This window comes from Carassius auratus, unplaced genomic scaffold, assembly GCF_003368295.1.
Source record: "Carassius auratus strain Wakin unplaced genomic scaffold, ASM336829v1 scaf_tig00023542, whole genome shotgun sequence".
Taxonomy (NCBI): Eukaryota; Metazoa; Chordata; class Actinopteri; order Cypriniformes; family Cyprinidae; genus Carassius; species Carassius auratus.
The window spans coordinates 16647-32604 of record NW_020525279.1 but is presented as its reverse complement, the minus strand read 5'-3'; the positions used below and the strand labels follow the sequence as shown (position 1 = coordinate 32604).

The following is a 15958-nucleotide window of genomic DNA, read 5'->3' as shown; positions in this document are numbered from 1 at the left end:
TGATTGGTTGCAGATCATTCCCTGTTTAAAAAAAGTAATTTGTGTGTCGAGCCAAGTCAAGGGAGTCTCAAAATTCACACACAAATGCAGTGAAGTTCACAGACCGCAAGCAGTTTGTGAATCAAGATATATGTGTGTGTGCATCAGAAATACATTTCTGAATCTTGTCCTGTGCATTTGTGAATCTTGTCCTGTGCATTTGTGAATCTTGTCCTGTGCATTTGTGAATCTTGAGTGCATTTGTAAATGTTGTTTGCATTTCTAAATTGTGTGTGCATTTCTGAATTTTGTATGCATTCGTGAATCTTCTGTGCTTTTTAAATTTTGTGTGTGCATTTGTGAATTTTGTGTGCATTTGTGTATCCTGTGTGTGTATTTATGAATTATGTGTGTGCATGTATGAATCCTGTGTGTGCATATGTGACTGTAGTGTGTGCATTTATCTTTATTGAGACTCTTCTGGCTCCATAATGGCACTGTCGAGTCGTTTAGCAGACTGGTCATGGATTGCAGTTAAAACACTTCTGATAGTCCTTATTTGTCTCTCCCAAATGCCTCCCATATGGCTCGATGATGGGAAGTTCATTATGAACTCACATCCATGTTCCTTCAACGGTTCATGATCAAAATTCTTCATTGCATTCAAGAACTCTTGCACCTACGAAGTTAGTGCCTTGATCACATCTCAACTGTCTTTCATGTCCGCGTATTGTGATGAATCCACGCAATGCGTTGATAAAGGCATCTGTAGTGAGGTCATCAAGCATTTCAATATGTATGGCTCTAGTCTAGAGCACATACAGGTGAAAAGAAAAACATATTTCTTTAGTTACTTTCTTGCTTCCTTCACATAGAATGGTCCAAAGCAATCTATGACACTATGTCATTTCCATTCTTCTGGCAAATCCACCATTTTTGGATCTTAGGTGTTCCTTCTGTACTTTCTGCATGTTGTGCACTTGTAAATATGTGAGGCAACTGTACTGCTGCATCCTATGACCCATACTCCATTGGATCGCAATTCATTGGCACTTATTCCTCTTCCTTGATGATACACCCTTTCATGGTAGTGCTTAATAAGCAACGATGATACATGACTCTTAATTGGCACAGTGGCAGGATGCTTGACATGTGGATGAAGAACAGATCTTGTCAAACATCCTCCAACCCTAAGCACACCATGCTCATCTATAAACGTACTCCGTTTGTGTAGTTTGTTTACTTTGTCTTTTACTTCCTTGCCTTGCTCTATGCCTCTGATTTCATTGCTGAATGCTTCCCTCTGAACCAACTTAATTATAAAAAGCTTTAAGGGGAATACGTCAGTTTAGCTCAAAGGGAATCATTTAAGATTTTAAAGGGATCAGCAGTTTTAGACATTAACTTGTAAGCACAAAACACAAGATACTTCTCTTTTCAATATGAATAAGGCTTTATTTGATAATTCTAAGACATATAAACTAATCTTACACATAAGCACACGCACTCAGACATTCATACAAGTTGCAGGAAGATGGAAAGTTAGGAAAGAATGATTTTAAGAGAATGAAAATGTGTAGTCCCAAGTTTACAGCAATACGTGAAATTGCATAGAAATGAACAGCCATCAATCACTTAATTAACCCTCACATTGAGTTCCTCAATGAGGTTAAAATTATATTAGATACACCAGTACAATGTCCGGAGGTACTACTTGCGTCTCCTGTATAAATTTGTCGTTGAAAAGGGGTTTCCTGATGTCGCTGATTGGCTAGAAGTTCAGTAGTCGCTGAAGTGACATCTTGGGAAGCCTGTGGTTGGGTGTTGCCTGAAGACGCGGAGTTGTGATTGAAATTGAACGGGCACTCTAGGTCAGATTTAGAGACACAGCGTTACAAAACTTAACTCAAAACACGAAACTCTCAAACGGAAAAAAAGAAGTAAAGTTTTGACGAGACTAGGTTGTGTTTCTTCTCATCGTGGCTATGCCTATGTAGCAGCAGGCGTGCAGGCCAACGCACGCTGGAACCGCGCTCAAAGAATGCTAAAAGTGATGACTAAAAGCATGGCTAGTAGCAAAAGCTAAAAGCAGGCATTGCTAATAGCAGAAGCAAAGCTAAAAGCCAAAAGCAAAGCTACAAGCTAAAAGCAAAATTCTATGGTGTCCTAAGTATTTAAACTGGCCTGTTGGCCACACCTCAAATGTTGTCTTGACCAATCAGATATTGTCTTGGCTTGGGGGTATTATAAATCATATGTTATCTTATCAAGCACGTGGTCCAAATTTTCCCGCTCTTGCATGGTCTACTTTTGTACATGATTCCTATAACAAGAATATGAAACATTTGACAAACAACTGATGGTCTGGACTGTTTCAAGCAAGCAGATTCAAGCACAAACATACCAAACATGATTATGAATCCTTAAGTTATTAAAAGACATACACAGTAAATGATTTTAAACATGATAGTCAAATGTGTGGGTTACATATAAATTAATATGGAGTGAAGCGACGGACTGATATTCATTTTTGGTCCATTTAGATCTAGAAAAGACTGTTTCTGTGCCATTCTCTGACATAACGATTTCTGTGGAGACCAGAGGTTAAAAGACCCCCCTTAGGAATTTCAGTCTGGTTCTGATAGGTGGGGGAAGTCAATCCAAGGATGTTGTTTATTACTATCATGGGTTTACATGTGATGTCTGCAATGGCAACTCAATTACTTGCCCCAAATTTGACAATCCCTTCTCCGAATTGAAATGGTCAATAATTGTTCTAGTGGTGTTAATGTTGAAAGTTGTTCTGTGAAAGAGTTGGCTGGTTGTTTATCTTGCTTCGGAATTGTGGCACAGAATGATTTATGACCTCCTGTTGCTTTTCTGAGGAATTCGGCTCGTGTTTCAACCACAGTTCTGAATGACTCTTTAATTTGTCTGATTCGGGTCACATACGCTACAAAGCGCTGCTTCCTTCCTTCCTTTCCTCAATACTTGTATCTGTCACGACCAGTGATACAAGGATTCGCAGAGAGAGAACCAATTGCAAGTACGTCTTTTATTAGGGGTTAATCCACAGAGAATAATCAGTCCAGGCAGGGGTCGATAGCAAACATAACCAAAACATGAAAACAAAACACGAACACAAGGCAAGGGCAAGACTGCATGACGGACATGAATTCACAAGGACTCTGTGACACATATTAAGACAGACCGGGTTAAATACACAAGGAGAGACAAACGCTAATGGGAATTAGACAGTGTAATGATTAGTAACTAGTGACAGCTAGGTGCAAATTAAGCCGAGGACATACAACCCAGACACTGTGACAATACCCCCCTCTAGGGAGCGGCTCCCAGACGCTCCACGACAAGACATAAAACAGAGACCAGGAGGGAGGCGGACAGGTGGAGGCTCAGGAGGAGGGACAGAAAAGAAACATGGGAAACAGACACCAGAAGTGTAAACACAAAACAGGGAGACCAGGAGGGAGGTGGACCGGAGGAGGATCAGGGGGAGGGACGGAGGGCCAGGCTAACAGAGGGGAACCGACAGGAAACACAACAGAAAATGAAAAACACAAAACATAAGTCCATGAAGGACATCACGTGGCACCAAACTAGGGCGGAGCAGAAGACCACCACAACCATTTGGTCAGGGCGGAAGCCCTCCAGGGCAGAGCAGAAGACCCTCACAGCTGTGTGGTCAGGACTAGAGCCCCCCAGGGCAGAGCAGAAGACCACCACAACTGTGTGGTTGGGGCGGAAGCCCTCCAGGGCGGAGCAGAAAACCACCACAACCATGTGGTCAGGGCGGACGCTCCCCAGGGCGGAGCAGACGACCACCACCTCCTTGTGGTCGAGGCCGGAGTCCCCCAGGGCGGAGCAGAAGACCACCACCTCCTTGTGGTCAAGGCGGAAGCCCCCCAGGGCGGAGCAGAAGACCACCACATCCTTGTGGACGAGGCCGAAGGCCCCCAGGGCGGAGCAGAGGACCACCACAACCATGTGGTCGGACCAACGGGAGGATGAAACTCTGGTAATCCCATGGTGTTTGTACTGGATTCCAGAAGATCGGTGCTGACTCGACACTCCTCATGAAGATTATTGGTGACTTGCATTTGTACTTGAAGATCATTGGTGACTTGTATTTGCTCATGAAGATCAATGGTGACTTGCCTTTATTCATGAAGATCACCGGTGACTTGACTCAGTCCTTGAAGATCACCAGTGACTTGACTCTGTCCTTGAAGATCACCAGTGACTTGACTTGACTCTGAAAGGTCAGCGGTGACTAACCCTGACTCTGGAAGGTCAGCGGTGACTAGCCTTGACTCTGGAGGGTCATTGGTGACTAGCCCTGACTCTGGAGGGTCATTGGTGACTAGCCCTGACTCTGGAGGGTCATTGGTGACTAGCCCTGACTCTGGAGGGTCAGCGGTGACTAGCCCTGACTCTGAAGGGTCATCGGTGACTAGCACTGACTCTGGAGGGTCATCGGTAACTAGCCCTGACTCTGGAGGGTCATTGTCGACTAGCCCTGACTCGGAACCTGACTCGCCTCTGGAGGGTCAGCTGTGACTGTCATCCTGTGCAGAGGCGCTGGGCAAGCAGCCCTCTTGGACCATGACTCTGGACGGGCGGTCATCTTGGACCGTGGCTCTGGACCGGTGGCCAACTTGGGCATTGGCGCTGGGTTAGCGGCCATCTTGTGCTGTGGCGCTGGATTGGCGGCCATCCTGGGCTATGACTCTGGACGGGCGGCCATCTTGGGCATTGGCACTGGGTTAATGGCCATGACATGAACAGTTTTGGGAGTCTCTAGGATCTTTGAAAGCATGGAAAAATAATCCAGCAATGTGTCAGCGGCCATCTTGGGCGTTGCGCTGAGCTGGCGGCCATCTTGCATCGTGGCGCTGGACTGGTGACCACTTTGTGCTGTGGCATTGGGCTGGCGTCCATCCTGCCTTGTGGCGTTGGTCTAGTGGTCATCATGGGCAGTGGCGCCAGCATGGCGGACGTGCGCTTCTTCTCCCCTCTCCTTCCGCCATGGTGAGACGGTAGCTCTGATCCATCCCACACGAGCCCCGGGTTGAAGGGAGGCCATGGCTGAGAGTGATGCTGAGCCTCCTCTCAACCACTCCCGCCTTGGCGACCTCCCCTGGTCCCCCAAAAAACCACCAGGCGAGTTCCCTCAAACCCATTCCTCCCCCGCTCTATGGCTGGGGAGGAGACACAAGCAGACATACCGCTGGTTCTCTGTGTGACGGAGTCCTTCTGTCACAACCGGTGATACAAGGATTCACGGAGAGAGAACCAATAGCAAGTATGTCTTTTATTAGGGGTTAATCCACAGAGAATAATCAGTCTAGGCAGGGGTTGATACCAAACATAACCAAAACATGAAAACAAAACACGAACACAAGGCAAGGGCAAGACTGAATGACGGCATGAATTAAATGCATTTAAGCAGAGGACATGAGAAATGTGATTCATATAGTGACAGACACCGTGCGGAGGGAGGACACCTAGTGCATTCCCAGAGAATACAACCCAGACACTGTGACAGTAGCTCCACTTACTTTACCATTAATGCCCTTGATCTGCTTAGCATGGCGCTTTAGAAGAGCAATAGCCTTGACAGCTCTTTTCCAGTCAGATAACTTTGTTAGGCAGTCTAACAATGACCTCTCCTCCCTCACCTTGGTGTTGAGCACCAGGGCCTTTAAAAGTTCTGGATCATCATCATAGACTTCTCCCACCATAACATCATTGTTTGTATTGCCGAGGACAACCTTTGAATCAGTCCAAAAATGTTCTTGAAGACCTGAGATAAGAACCTGAGGTGGTTTTGGTCCCCCGCCCTCAAATGGAACTGGTGAAACATTTTTTCCACATCACACATGATGGCAATCGGGCCCCTGCAAAACCTACAAAGTACTCCCACCAAGGTGCTTGTAAGCTCTGAACCAGTAAGAAGTTGGTCATTCAGTGACATATCTTGGAACCTTGCTGAGCTATCAAAAACCACTTGTATCTTCCCAGGCTTTTGGGGGTGGTATACGCCATGGTGGGGAATATACCAAAATGGATGATAGTCAAGCTCTTCTTCAGGGACCTTTTCTGTATAGCCACAGGCAATGATGTCTTTCATAAACCCCAAGTAGTCAGTGTAGACTTATTATTTGGTAGATTTAGTCTGTCTTGTTTGAAAGGTAAGGGCATTTCTAAATGACAGTCTTGCTTCTGTCTGATACCATCTTTCAGTTTAGCCAAGAAGTGAAGCTCTTCTTGAGATAAGGTTGTCTCTTCCCAACCTCTCTCACTCAAATTAGATTCCAACATCTTAATTATGTCAACTGGAGTAACCATTTCACTGATCTGGGTATTGCAAACATAGTGTACATCTCCTTTAAGCTTGACCACTGCATTCACTTCAGGCATGACTTGTTTTACGATGAATGACTGGCTTTCCTCTCCACAAATGACTTTTCGTGGCGTTAGAGCTTCTGGGCAATTGTATTCAATCAACAGACCAATTTTGCAATCCTTTTGAGGCGCAATGTGGTCCAAAAGATGCTCCAAATGAGGTCATGCCTTTGCTTTCTCAGGTGCTGGGATGTGTGCGCAATTGGCAGGGAGGAAGTCACGAGTGTAGACTGTCGGCACTGTTAACTTGGAGGAAAATAGGCCCCTTATTTTTTCTTAGTATCTTGTACAACTCTGTTAGAGGTTGTTTCCTTTGTGACTTCTGGTGGTTGCGTTCTTTCCTTAGATTGTTCTTTCTTTAGTTGAAGCACATTTTTTCACTTCGGTCAGCAACTGGCTTCTCTCTTAATTTGTAGCACTTGTGTAAACTGTGCCGTGTTTTTTTACAAAACACACATGTGACTATTTTTCTTTCACTGGTGTTTGTTGTGAAGCTCTTGGCAGCTACGGTTTGGTTCTTGGAAGTCATAAGTCATTTATCAGACTCACTTTGCCATAATGCATGGAAGGATGTAATGGGGTTGCAAGTGATGCTAGCCTACATTGAAAGCAACATCACAAAATAACTGAAATTTGGGAGCCTTCCGTGTTCAAGCTGACATTGTGTGTCTTGTTGGTTCCATCCGGAGCTTAACCAGTCAGGGAACTTGGCAGTAAGTTTTTGATTCTCAATTCCATTATTAACAATGTGGAGACAATAGCACTTTCACAACTACATAAAAGGTCCACAAATTTTCTCAACTCATCACTCTCTCTTGAAGATATTTAAGGCTATGAATGTAGTTTGTCTCTGAGAGCCTTGGCAATTACAAAGGGCTGGCCATATCTTCCATTGGGCAGGTCCCATGCTGTATTGTATGAATCTTCAGAACCAGCCAGAAAATAACCTTCTAAGGCTTCTCTTGCAGCTCCTCTGACATATTTCTGAAGGAAGAAGATTTTCTCTGCGGTTGGAATATTCTTTCTCTCTATATAAGTTAGTGATGTGTCGTTCATGAACAAATCATTATTTTTGAACAAATCTTTTAGGTGAACAAATCATTTTTATTCACGTAATCCACTGACTCATATTTCGCATGTGTAGCTCGGGGAACCTGGTAGCTCTGTGAACTGTTTCATCCTGTCGAGTATTACTCAACCTCGAGCCAATAGCCTTTGAGGATGACATGTGACGGAGCATGTGATTTGTTGAATGTAGTGAACGAATACGCCCTTCACTGAATGAGTTTCATATGAGTCTGAACGAGATCTAGAGATAACGTTTGTGTACGAATTGACTGAACTGGTACCCATGTCGTTCGCAAACGAGTTTAATGAACTGACACATGTCGTTCGTGAATGAAATGACTATTCTGATACCCATGTTGTTCGTGAACGAGTTGAATGATTTAGTACATTTCGTTCATGAATGAAATGACTGAACTGGTATACATGTCATTCATGAACGAGTTCAATGAACTGGTACATAGCTTTTCTCATTTGAGAACGAAATGAATGAGCGAAAACCGGGTCAGCTGGCCATTTAGCATGTCAATCTCACAAAATGCAAAGTGCAGTTATAGGTACTGTGCAGTTATAGGTTGTTTTCATATTTAGCATACAGAACATAACTCCACATTTAATCCCTGATTTATGAATGTGAATATTCAAACTGTCTGACCAAACAATTAAAATGCTACTTATGCAAGAAAACCCTTGTGCTTTTTCATCTGAACAACTTCGACTTTATATACTAAATGCGATTATGAACACATTTTAATAAAGCCAACTCAGTTTTGTAACAAGTGAAAACGTTCGTTGACTTAAGACACTCTTTTTCGCCACCTGCTGGCATATTTTGTGTAATATGAAGAAAATGTCACTGAACGAATCAGTGAACAAACCTGAACTAATCATTTTGGTGAATGAACTGAAAATGAACAAATCTCTTGAAAGAATCTTAATTTCCACCACTACTATAAGTGTATGAAATAATGATTTCCAACAATTAACCTCTTAGCCTGCACCCCGACGCCCTCGTCCTGAAAGACTTTCAGCTTGAACATGTCAGGGTTTATGAATAGATTAAATGAAACGGGACAAATTTAATCTTGACAAACTATGTATCATTATAAAGATCTAAGCCCCAAGCATCGACGACAGATCGCTGTTTTTCAATGGAAAGCTTATAAAGACTGTATTTGCTACATTTGTGTAAGCAGTACACATACAAACATGAGCAATGGAAATGCTGTACATACCAGATCCGTCGTAATAACGAGTCATAAACACATCCACAGCTGTAAATCCCGGTTTAGTTAGAAAGGTAAGGGTCCACTGAACAATATCTAATGGAGCATGTTTAGTCCAATGAAGCAATAACGTTGTAATATGGATCATAATTCCTTTGTTTACATTCCATTTCTTCAGCGACAGAACTGTTTGCGTCCGTTATGGACTAACTCACGGTCAGAAACTGCGTCTTGGTAGTAAAAACACAGCATGGTTTTGCAGCGTACAGTGTCACAAACAGAATGAGGCGATCCACCGGAAAAAAGAATGAATGAAAGATAGTTTATTTGAATTTGGAGCTCCCTCGTGATGCACTCTGACGCACCTGTCAGCTGATGGAGGCGGAACTTATAGCCATCGCCTTTTTCTTTGTTTGTTTTTATTTTTCACAAGTTTTTATATATGTGAGAGTGTGTTTTATGTTGAATGTGAATGTATCTGCATGATTACCATCTGTTTGAGTGCAAATCAGCCCAAATCAGTGTAACGGTCAATTTAGCTCAAAGGGAATCATTTAAGATTTTAAAGGGAATTTGAACAGAATCACTGTTTCACGGCTGATCACGGAGACGCGCCTGCGGTTCAGTGAATGAGCCGTTTAACATCAAATCTGCGCTGGATACTAATATCCAAACTATAGTGAAAACACTATCAATTAGCACAGTAACAAGATCGGCAGTTTAAGACATTAACTTGTAAGCACAAAACACAAGATACTTCTCTTTTCAATATGAATAAGGCTTTATTAGATAAATCTAAGACATATAAACTAATCTAACACATAAACGCACGCACTCACACATTCACACAAGTTGCAGGAAGGTCGAAAGTTAGGGAAAGATGAGTTTAAGAGAATGGAAATATGGAATTCCAAGTTCACAGTAATATGTTAAATTGCATAAACATGAACAACCATCAATCACGTAATTAGCGCTCACATTGAGTTCCTCAATGGGGTTAAAATTATATTAGATACACCAGCACAACACACATCTGGGAATACGTTGCCTTCGTTTGCTGTGAAAGGGACTCCCGTTGAAAGGGGTATCCCGGTGTCGCTGATTGGCTGGAAGTTCAGTAGTGGCTAAAGTGACGTCTCCTGGAGTTCACAGAAGGGCCTACTTGCTGATTGTAGTCATCAATAAGGGAGTGATCCAATATGTCCCTAGCAGGTACCCAACTCCTCTCCTCCGGACCGTAACCTTCCCAGTCCACCAGATACTGGAATCCTCATCCCCTCCGTCTCGAGTCCAGAATACGATTAACCGAATATGTCGGTTCCCCATCTATGAGACGCGGCGGCGAGGGAACCGGAATAGGCGGATTAATACGTGCATAAAACATGGGTTTAATTTTGGACACATGAAAGGCGGGGAGTATCCTCTTGTACGCAGGAGGTAGTTTGAGGCGGACTGTCACCGGACTAATGATCTTGGTGATAGTGAACGGGCCTATAAATTTGGGAGCTAAATTATTAGAAACGGATCGTAGAGGAATGTTACTGGTAGAAAGCCACACTTTTTGACCCACAACGTAGACGGGAGGCTTTGACCGGTGGCGATCGGCCTTGGCCTTAGTGCACTCCCTCACCCGGAGCAGAGTCTCGCGGGCTCTGGTCCAGGTGCAGTGACACCTCTGGACAAATGCGTGAGCGGAGGGGACCGCAACTTCAGATTCCAGACTGGGTAACGCTGGTGGCTGGTACCCTACACTACACTGAAATGGAGAGAGGGCCGTAGCTGACACTGGCAATGAATTGTGGGCGTACTCCACCATAGAGAGTTGTTGACTCCAGGAAGAAGGATTCTTGAAGACCAAAAATCGCAACGTCCTCTCTAAATCTTGGTTGGCTCGCTCAGATTGTCCGTTGCTTTGGGGATGATAACCCGATGACAAGCTAACTGACGCTCCTAACAATTTGCAAAACTCTTTCCAAAATTTGGATATAAACTGAGATCCCCTGTCCGAAACCACGTCTACCGGGAGGCCATGAAGCCGAAAGATGTGATCTAGAACAGTGACCGCTGTCTCCTTGGCTGTCGGGCAAGGGAATGAAATGTGCCGCCTTCGAGAACCGGTCCACTACAGTCAAAATGACCGTCATGCCATTAGAGGGTGGGAGGGCGGTAACAAAATCTAGAGCGATATGGGGACCAGGGTCTCGAAGGTCAGACAGCGGTTGAAGAAGCCCATCAGGAGGTTGGTTAGATGACTTACCACTGGCACAAACTGAGCAAGCCAAAACAAAATCGCTGACATCGCGAGCCATACGTGGCCACCAGAATCATTGTCTAACCAACCCATTAGTTCTACTTATCCCTGGGTGACAAGCCACATTAGAACAATGACCCCACTGAACAACTTCGGACCTTAACTCCTCCGGCACAAATAAACGGTTTGGTGGGCAACCGGACGGAGGCGTTACCCCTTCTAAGGCCGTCTTGACCTTTCGACTCGATTGAGTGCTGAGACCACTAATTTCTCAGGCAAAATACACTCGGGAGTCACGGGACGGGTGGAGGGATCAAAAAGATGTGACAACGAATCGGGTTTGACATTTTTGGAACCCAGGCAGTACGATAGGGTAAATTCAAAACGACCGAAAAAAAGTGCCCACCGAGCCTGCCTGGAATAGAGTGTTTTGGCAGTTCTAATGTATTCTAAGTTCCTGTGATTGGTCCAAACAATAAAGGGAACCCCTGAACCCTCCAACCAGTGGCGCCACTCCTCGAACGCTAATTTGACCGCCAACAACTCTCTATTGCCAATGTCATAATTACGTTCGGCAGGAGATAGTTGATGTGAAAAAAACGTGCAAGGGTGTACCTTATCGTCCGAAGCAGCACGTTGGGACAACACTGCTCCTACCCCCACCTCTGACGCATGGACCTCCACCACAAACTGCCGTGTGCCGTGATCAGGGGCCACAAGGATGGGAGCCGAAATGAAGTGGTTCTTGAGGTTAGTGAATGCAGCCTCAGTTGCGTCCGACCACCTGAACGGAGTACTGGGGGAGGTCAAGGCTGTCAGAGGTGAGGCTAGTTGGCTGAAATTACGAATGAAACGTCGACAGAAATTGGCGAACCCCAGAAACCACTGTAGGGCCTTACGGGAGTCTGGAGATGGCCAATCTATCACAGCCTTAACTTTGTCAGGGTCCATACGTACTCCTGTACACAGTCGTCCACAGTCGTAGGGACGATGCGGAGGAAGAGAAGCAGCACGGGACTTACTGAACACTTCCTTCAGGTCCAGATACTCAACGGGCACGTTTGGCAAAACCATGGTCTCCTTCTGAAAGACAGAAACAGGAACAACAGGACAAGCAGAAACCAGACAAAACTCATGACATCTTTCACTCCACAAAGTGGCCGTGTTAGAACCCCATTCCACTCGTGGATTGTGTTTGGACAACCAGGGGTGACTTAAAACAATGGGAGCAACAGGGGAGTCCATGAGGAAAAAGGATATGGTTTCTTGATGGTTGCCAGACGTGATCAGTGTGATGGGTTCGGTATGGTGTGTGACTTGAGGCAGTTCCTGGCCGTTGAGTGCAGTGACATGGATGGGGAGAGACACAGGAAGGACAGGAATGTTCAGGTGATGTGCGAGTGAAGAATCAATGAAATTACCTTCGGCTCCGGAGTCCAGAAGGGCTTGACACTCATGATGTTGATTCTTCCACCAAAGTCTCACCGGAAGGAGTGTCGATAATGTTAGTGAGGACTTCTCAGCCGAGATCCCACCCGATAGTAGCCTCAAGTTTACTACCGTGCTGGCTCTTTTAACAGGGAACAGAACCGACCGTGTTCTCTCGACTCAAACGCCCCCTAACAGGAGAGATGGTAGATCTAGAAGGACTGGGTTGGTGGCCCAGGCGATTAAACCTTGCGTCAACTCGTAACGCCAGATCTATGAGTCCATTGAGAGTGGGGGGCAGCTCAAGGAGGTAGATCCCCTGCTGAACACGGTCGGATAACCCATGCAGGAATCTATCCCACTGCGCCGCCTTGTTCCACTGGCATGTGGCTGCCAGGGTTCGGAACTCGATGGAGTAGTCGTGATGGAAGAAGATCCTTGCCAGAGTTCCGAGAGACGATGGGCAGCCTCCCTGCCGGTCGCGGCCCGGTCAAAGACTCTCTTCATCTCCTCGGAGAGGGCGTGGAACGAGGCACAACAAAGGTGTTGATTCTCCCACACTGCCGTCCCCCATAAGGCAGCCTTGCCAGACAGTAATGTGATTGTTCCTGTGTTCCTGTGTTGTGATTCGACACCAGCTGAGCGCACGCGGCCCTCCAGGAAATCCGATTGGGCTAGTTTTTACTGACGACAAGATGCGCATGAAAATCGCATTAGTTTTTTTGCACAGCCCTAACATCTAGTTAACAAAGCCAAACAGCGTTGCCCTTTGTGTAATAAGTTACAGAAACTGTTAAACGCACTAACTTAAAAAAAATACACTTACCGGTGGTTCATAAACAATGCCGTCTCCAGACAAAGAGGGAACTGCTCCATCTTTCAAGAATAATCTTTGTGCGAATCCGGCATTAAACTGAATGAGATTGAGGAAGCTGTCCTCAGCAAAATTTGCTGCACATAGTTTTACATGTGGATTATACATTTCGGGAACCGAGTTAAACATAAATTTTAACCATCAATCTCCAAGTACAGCGTCCCTGTGAAGCCCAAACAAAGATGATTGGACTCCGAGATGAAAATAACAGCGTTTCAATGACGTGGCGACAAACACAAACGAAGCTCTTCCTCCTCCTCCGTCGGAGCGCAACAAGACCATGCCCCCCTTTTGTGAATTCATGTGGGTGGAGGTTAGTCAAAAAACTGTTTTAGAGACGTCATTACTACAGGAACTAGAGGGCTGTAGTCCAAACGGGTCGTTTTTTGTAGTTTAAAATATCTAGCTTGGCATTGAACTTTGAGCTTTAGAATTTTACAGATATTATTTATACTCTAACAACAACATTACACAATAAGTAAAGTTTAAAACATGGAATCACGAAGAAGGGGACCTTTAAAGAAGTAAATACACATATATTTGGGAAATACAAACGTAATACACATACCTCACTGGCTGCATATAACCAAGAGGGAATGAGGTCACTTGAAAATAACTGAAAAGTGTCTGTGTGCAACACAACTGTACTTTAGTTCCTAATTAACAAACACACAATATTCATGAATAGATTAAACAAATATAATAAAACATGTTGGATAACAGAAACAATATGTATTGCAGTTATACTAGACGTAATGTTATATTGAGTCACGTTTATCAAAAGAAACTGATATAAGCATATTTACCCAACTTTATTGCTATTTAAATTGTTGAAATTTACTTATTAGATGGTGCTGTATTAAGCAGTATAAAAAGTGTTTCTGTTGTTCAGGAAAGTGTCTCTGAAACATCTGTGTATTTGAAAAAATATTGCATTTTTATTCACTTATGCAAGTATGCAAACACAGCAAGAGAATTGCTATCAGGAGTAGAAAGTGTCCAACTTGACATGTCTGCCCCCGACTGCAAGCAGCTACTGTTGCCGGTCTGTGCAGTGCTGCATGAAGTTGGACACACCTGTGATCACATAAGGGGCAAGGAACACATCACAGGGACAGGAACATGAAACAAGGCAAAATATCTAAATAAAAACCATGAAAACCTAAACCTGAAACAAATCCCACGTTACACAGTTATTTCTTTCTTTTGCTATAGTGTGTCAGAAGGGAAATAACAGTTTACATTTCCAAAAACTCATTTTACAGTTAATTTTAATAATTCAGTGAGAGATTTTTCTGACAACAACCAGTTGCCATAGTTCTTCTGGGTTGAGTCTGTCTCAGTTTGTTCTGTTTCTTTCATGTAAATGAGACCGACTGATGATGATCAGATCTCTGTGTGGAGCACTGGCTGCTGTCACTGGATTATTACAATCAATGGCATGAATGTTTGGAAATATAAACTGATTTTCCTACTGACACACTTCAGCAAAAAAAAAAAAAACTTTTTTAGCTGGTGAAAATTATGTTCTAATCATTTTGGCCAGCACTGTAATTTTAAAACAGACTACATAAAAATGAAACACTGTTCTGATCACAGTTTGTACTTAGTTACAGACTTTCACATACTAATATGTATTCTGTGTAGTCACTCATTCTGCCCACATATTACAAAACTGGGGTGGTGATTTCAATGACTGATGATGACATCTTTTGGAAGATCTGTTAATGTATTGTTAATAGGGCTGCACGTTTTCAAGTTTTTCATTAACCGTTAACCGAGGCCCTTAGCGGTTAATAATCGGTTAACCATAGTGTGCGCCAGGGTTTCCGTTGTCCGGTAATTTCCAGACATTGGCCAAAAAAAGAAAAAAAAGAAATGTCCGACAAAATTTAATCTCTCCGGTCAAATTGTCCTATTAAAACTACCTAATAATCCCGCCCACTAACACAATCTGTATTTGAGAATAAGCCTAAAATGTATAAAGCAAATATACACCGACCTTTGGCTATGTTATAAAGGAACAGGCTCTAGTAATGGTTATGTAACTTTCCGTGTTTAGGCGAAGGTAACAAGCAGGCTCCGCGGCCGCCTCGCTAAGGCTATGACTATGAAATGTTTGACAGGTACAATATTTGAAAATCGATGATTATTTTTTTAAATTACATTTATATCTGAATTTATGTCAACCTATAGACTTTCAAATATCAAAATGTCATGAATTAATATGTATTTGTGTACAAAATGACATATAAACATATTTTCCTATTATATTTTGCCTGGAAACGCTTCCAACAAGGCGTCGGTTCTATTTCTAGCATGCACGCGTCGAGCCGCGCGTCTCACGCAGGCAGTCGGCAAGCTCTAACCTGTTAACATGGGAACCGAATTAAAAACAGACACGCCACGCAGCTGAGATGCTTTCGCTCATCGCCACGCATCCAGTGAGTCCTGACCGGCCTAATGATGCCCGGGTGTTGGCTGTTGAGATGGCAACAACGAGGTTGTACTTTAAGTATATCTAAGCACTGTATTGCAATACTTGCATTTTGCCCCGTCACTCTCAATTTTAAAGTGCTCCAACGCTGTATTTTTTTTTTGCCCGCTTCATATTAGAAAAATGACTTCTTCTTGTGGAAATTACAAATGTCTGGGAGCGCTCTGGCGGTCTCTGGTGGTGCAAAAATGTATTACAACTAAATTCAATGC

The 15958-nt window shown here is 43.9% G+C and overlaps 1 protein-coding gene across 1 annotated transcript in view; it reads left to right on the top strand.

Moving 5' to 3' along the window:
- The window catches only part of LOC113077931 (stonustoxin subunit beta-like), a 38777-nt gene that overhangs the window by 20957 nt on the left and 1862 nt on the right, over positions 1-15958 (top strand). The window lies entirely within an intron of this gene.